This window comes from Phalaenopsis equestris, unplaced genomic scaffold, assembly GCF_001263595.1.
Source record: "Phalaenopsis equestris unplaced genomic scaffold, ASM126359v1 Scaffold213476, whole genome shotgun sequence".
In the NCBI taxonomy this organism is placed as follows: Eukaryota; Viridiplantae; Streptophyta; class Magnoliopsida; order Asparagales; family Orchidaceae; genus Phalaenopsis; species Phalaenopsis equestris.
Window position 1 is genome coordinate 1 of NW_018232317.1, and position 6,332 is coordinate 6,332.

The window sequence follows — 6,332 nt, forward strand, 5'->3', positions numbered from 1 at the left end:
AAATATTAAATTTGAATATTTTATTTTTAAAATAGTCAAAATGCTTTAAAATATATTTTACATTTTTATTAAATATTTTCCTTATTTCTCTCCTAATTGCTTTTTTTTGTCATTTTGTCATAACATTGTTGTGTATACCATCGGAAATACTAGCATGAATCTTAAAGCCAGAGACGAGCTGATGGTCAGATACTTTGCCATGACAAAAAATGAAATTGAAAGATACAAGAGCTTCCGCATCGAGTGTGTCAATTGGGGGGACAATCAAGTCGGCAATATCCTCTCTAAACGCATCAGACTGGGAGGAATACCCAAAAAACTTACTAGGCCAATAGTCAACGAAATGGAGGTCATGGAGGTTGCGAACGACGGGACCAGGAGTTGGATGGATCCATACATCTTCTACCTAGAGATTGGAAAAATATAAATTATCAAAGATTCGAGTTGTTTTAAAATTAAAGCTGCCATGTATATGTTAATCAACAGAAAGTTGTTCAGGAGGTCGTTACTTCGGTATACCTAAGGTGCTTGAAAGAGGATGAAGTCAGAGATGTGCTTTTGGGTGGTACATTCCGGAGAATGTGGCAGTTACTCTGGAGAAAAGACTATTGCTTATCGTGTACAACGACAAGAGTACTTTGGTCGAATCTCCTAGAGGATGCAGCGGATTTCTCGAGAAGGTGCGAGCAATGTAAAAATATGTCTTTACATCATGAGTCGGCTCAGAAACTGCAGCAAATAGTCAATCCTTTCATTCGCCATGTGGGGACTTAACATTCTCGGGTTTTTTCCTTTGTCAAAAAGCCAAAAAATATTCTTTTTAGTGCTGAATATTATTTTTTCAAAATGAATCAAAGCAAGATCACTCGCTCAGATGAAAGTAGTGGCGGTTCGGAATTTCATACGGTCTATTTTGATCTACATGTATGGATTGTTGCTCGTCATCATTACAGACAACAGAACTCAATTTGCGAACCAGCTAGTAAAAAACTTCTACGCAAAACAAGGGATTGATCTGAAATTCTCCTTGATTGATCACCCTAGAACAAACAGGCGGGCTGAGGCAGCTAACAAACTCATCATAAACCTATTAAGGAAAAAAAGTCAAAGGAACTAAGGGAAGCTGGACAGATTTGCTACCCTCAGTGCTCTTGGCAATCCGAACGATGCCTTCTATGGCGACCAAACAAACTATGTTTATGCTAATCCATAGAATGGTGGTCATGCTACTAGTCGAATATGATCATCACAACCAAAGGGTCGTTACAGTCTTCTCTTTCATGAAGGGGGCAGGGCTCTATTTATAGAGGATGGGAGTGGCCTCCCTTCAAATAAAAAATGAATCTGGACTATTCCATTAGGCGACACGGAGAGATTCATTTGATCCAATGACATTTTATGGGCATTTAAGAACCTTAATGATGTCGAAGATGAGTGATCTCGGGCTCCTTGGAATTGTTTCGCCGAGATGCACGATTTGACTATAAGCTTGTCAAATTTAAGATCTATTTGACCTTCTAGTTAGCCACCCAAAGCTTTTAAAAGTGGTTTAACAATCTGTTTCAAACTTGATTTGACACAAATCACGCCAAATTTGTTATCATTGGGTCAGCCTCATTGAGCTAGTTAGTTTGACTATAAGTTTGTTGAAAACAAAGTTCTGTTTGCTTTTCAATATGAGTGTAAATATATCTTGCATGGAAAATCCCTCGAGCTTTATGCAAAGACTCTAGATTCAAGCCATATGATGAAAATTTAATGAAAACTTATCATGTGTTATCATTAATGGTTTCTTGGTGACGTCTTGCATGGATATTTGTTCCTTATAAAATATCTTTTCTTGAACTTCATTTCTTGCAAACTTCACTTCGACAATGCTTTTGTTAGTCAACTTGAACACCGGGCCAATTTAGCCAACTCCCAGTTGCGGGACGAGTCACTCTTCTAAAGAGAGTTGTCGAGCATCATTGATTGAATATTTGCGCGCAAGTTATCTAGCATCACTCCTTGGTTGAGTTAATTAGTTGAGCAAATTTAGCCTACCAATCTAACCGACTCAACAAGCTATCAAGCTTTTCACATTGATCCCTACCCATAGACTTATGGCTATTTCTTATATTGAACCAAACCTAAGGTCATTCGACCATATAAAGCCATGTCTTTTAGCTTTAAGAATATTAGCATAAACTAATAGCATGCTATCAAGCATTTCTCCTTATATTATTTAATCAAATATAGCTTTTCTTATATCACTTATAACTTTGTAAATAAAGGGTAGAAGAGTAATTTTTAATATTCAAGATTTTTTATATTTTGTGCTCACATTAAAATTCTCAGATTTCTCTGTAACTCGTCCCCTCTTTTTTCTTCAGCTTCAATTTTTATTTATTTGTCTTTTGTGAGACTTTGTAAGTCTTATTAGTAGAGCCCTCACATCACAATGGACTATACAAATCCATCATCTCTTATGATACAATAAGTGTGGATTGAAATTGATGTAGCACATTATCTAAATTAAGTAAAAGATCCACTTGCAAGAACCCAAGTAAGAACTCAAGGAATAAAGTGCCCAATTAAAGCCAAATATTTCTGTCCGGAGTCCGAACGTGCGGAAAATGGTAGAGATGCAACGGAGGATCAGACCTCCACTGTATTGTTGCATCGCGATCGTTTTCCGGACATCTGGACTCCGGATAGAAAAAACGTTTCCAATTAAGAGCTCATTCAAAGCCCATTACACGAACCCATCAAGAATAAATATTTGAATTTATATTTTATTATTTATATTTCAATTTCAGTTTCTAGAATATTTGAATTTCAAATTTGGAGGCTTTTATGGATGTTCATAATTAAATAGTAATAAATTAGAAATGTGGTTAGTGTCTTTCTCTATTAATGACCCACCACCAACCACTCTTTATAATTTCCTCCTTTTTTTTTATTTTTTTATCATTGCAATCCCTATACATAAAGCTAATATATAAGGAATTTTGATCAGTTGTTGAATGAAATATTTGTGCTGGTATTTTCTCTCTTGTTGTTTCTTGCTTGGTGACTTCAAGTGTTGCATTTCTTCGACAAGATTAGGCATTTATTTTTTTTTAAAGTTATTTATTAATCATTCATAAAACTTGCTCTAAACACCACTCTTTCATCCACATCCCAAGCTTTTCATAATATCAAACCAACATTCAAAGCCTCAAAATTATTCTAAACCCCTCTTCGGAGTTCTCGACCAAACTAGACCATATTAAGGACCAGTCATGTTCTCTTATCCTCAACATCATCATATATCAATCCAAAACTACTCATCTACTCCAGATTATAGGTACACATCTTAACTAACCACAACTAATTATTTCTAGCCATTTATCCAATCTAAAGCCACTTTTCCAAAGAGATATTTCAAATCAATCCAAACTAGCCTAATCTAGACTTGTCTTGGTATTTTAATATTTTAACATTTCATCAAAACCGCCACGTCACATCGTTAGACTTAAAAGCAAACACCAACAACAAATTTTAGTACTTTATCTCATCAAAAAAAAAACACCCACCTCCATGAGAAATTGTTTTTCAAAGCTCCATAAGAACATTTACTTTGTTACTAATTCGTCGTTTGATGTGACCACACATTGTGATCGTTTGTCCCCTAGATTAGCTTCTATTTGCACAACAACAACTAGGTTAGCCCTTCCCTTTATCTTGGGAGTCCTAAAGCTTCTAATGGACATCCGTGCATAGACAATTGCTATTTCATGGAAGTCACTTTTTAGAATAAGTCATCTTTCAAAGATCATCAGGTTCCTTTAGCAAAAATTTCTTCAACTCTCTTATGTCGGTCTCTAGTGACATAAATGCATTCAACTTCTTAGCAAATCGACAAACTAACAAACTAACCACTTGTAATAGTAGGTCATCAGAAAGTTCACCTGGCAACTCACCACATCAACCCTCATGACAATATAATGGATCTTACCAATGAAAATAAAGTCAAGCCACTTCTAGCATTTGAGGAAAAAGATAGCATGACTAAGGTTATAGGCCACTTGTAAAGTCTTATTTCTAGGGTGAATCAAGGCAAAAAAGCCATAGTTGATTTGAATGATGGAGTTAGTATCAATTCATTTGAGTACACCTCATCAGGAGGTTTTAGACTTCTTGAAATGGCTACAACAATACTCTTTCCTCGCCTAATTTTGGTGCCATTGGATTCATCTCATCGAGTCATTTTATTGAAATAAAAATTCTGAATGATTTTTAATTTCAATTTGAATGCTTCCTGCTAAGAAATGCTCCTAGATTTGTGTTTATCAATTCAAAATTCGTGCCAACGACAATTTGATGACATATTAGTTACCCTCAATTTTCCAACAATTTCATCCGTTCATTCGAAAATTATCTAGACAATAAATATTTGAGAAAAATTTTCAAAAAAGTTATAAAAATTTTCTGCCCGGCAACGCGATAGCGGAAGGTGTGAGGTATAAGATATAAGAACACACAAAATTTATAACACTTTAGTGCTATGAACCCAAATATGCATAAAGAACATATATTTTAGAAGTTATTAATAGTGATATTTATGACATGATGTTAAGGATTCGAGTGTTATACGTGCAAATAAATATAAAAATTTAGGTATTAGAGATGTAAATAAATAAGAATTGTGTGATGTGAATGTAAAACCTGCTCCAGTATCCTCACAACTTTTGTTAATTACACCTGAAAACTGGACAGTGGTGTTACATTCATATGTACAATATGATGACATCTCTGGCAATACAACTTCTGCCCATAATAATCACAGATATCTGAAAGGGAAATTTGTTAAGACGAAACTAAAGAACAAAAACTATATATTATTTACATAAAGGCACAGAAGAAATTTACACCCAGGATCGCCATCAGCTTCATCACAACCATTTAGCTCCAGCTTCAAAATCTTATTTTTCAATCTTCGGAGGCTGTATGTCGGAGCAGCTGAATGAGAACCTTACTGCAGCTTACCATAAGCAGCAAGTTCAGTAATAGAATAAATCAATGTATTCTGCTGAAAATGAAGATGCTGAGTATGCATTTTTTTTTTGGGGGAAAAGTGCTTCAGTGTGCTCAATATTTGTTCAGGTTCAGTGTGTTCAAAACTTTTTAGTTTGAAATAAGCTCGTATTTGAAATGGCTCGTGGATAGCATGCTCATGTTCTGCTAGATGCGAATTTGTTGTTTGTTTGTTTTGGCTTATGTTTGGCTCAAAATTCGCTCGAATGACTTTAAAAATATTAAAATTTAATATTTTTTTTAAATACAACATAAAAAATTAATATAAAATTTTATAAAAATAATTATTTAACTAATTCATGCCAAAATGAGCCAAACACAATCATACAAAAGTTTGTCAGTGTTTGACTGATCTATTAATCAAGCTCAAAAAATTATTCATGTCTTGCTCGTTTGCTTAACGAAAGAATCAAAGATAATGTGAGACTAATCTTGAATTGGTAATTTGAATTGATTACACAATTAGCGGGTTCATAATAGGCATGAGTTGATTAGTGGAATAAATATAGGAGATATGATAATAGCATTAATTTTGAATTAAATATAGGAGACATGACAATAGCATTAATTTTGAATTTGAATCTTAAAATTCAAATTCAAAATTCAAATATGTGTAATCAATTCAAATAGGCGCAAATTGATGACACTTAATTCTCTTATCTTTACTGTGTATGTTTCCTTTTTTGTTTCGGTATATCTTAGTTAATATAAATTGAGTGTTGTGTTGCATTGTAAAACACACTCTAGATTTGTATCTTTTCACTCCTTCAAAATAATAAAAAGAGAATTCCCAAAAGTCTAATCTCATTTTTTTTTTCGATTTATCATTTAGCGATCCATTAAATTGGAACCAACATTTGGTATCAGAGCCTAAGCCGAAGGACATGTCGTCACCGAGCAAAACTATCATAGGAGATATGGCAACAACGAAGAGAAGGGAACGTAACGCTTTCTTATCCGTTACTCACAAAGAGTAACTACTCGGTGTGGGCGTTGAAAATGCGTGTGAACCTACAAGCTCAAGGAGTGTGGGACGCCGTAGAGCAAAACGAGGTCGAAGAGCATAAGGATAGAATGACTCTCGCTGCCATCTATCAAGCGCTACCGGAGGATGTTCTTCTCATAGTGGCAGAGAAGGATTCCGCCAAGCTAGCATGGGAGACACTGAAGACGATGCACGTCGGCGTGGAGCGAGTCAAGGAGGCGAAAGTGCAGACCTTGAGGACTCACTTCGAGGCAATTCGCATGAAGGACGGAGAGACGGTGGGCGATTT

The 6,332-nt window shown here is 35.1% G+C and overlaps 1 protein-coding gene across 1 annotated transcript in view; it reads right to left on the minus strand.

Moving 5' to 3' along the window:
• Positions 1-4,651: 4,651 nt before the first annotated feature.
• Positions 4,652-6,332, minus strand: part of LOC110036973 (synaptotagmin-3-like) — a gene marked incomplete at its 5' end in the record, with an annotated part of 7,693 nt that continues 6,012 nt past the window's right edge. Inside the window, one exon of the mRNA XM_020741538.1 lies at positions 4,652-4,999. The remainder of the gene's footprint in view (positions 5,000-6,332) is intronic.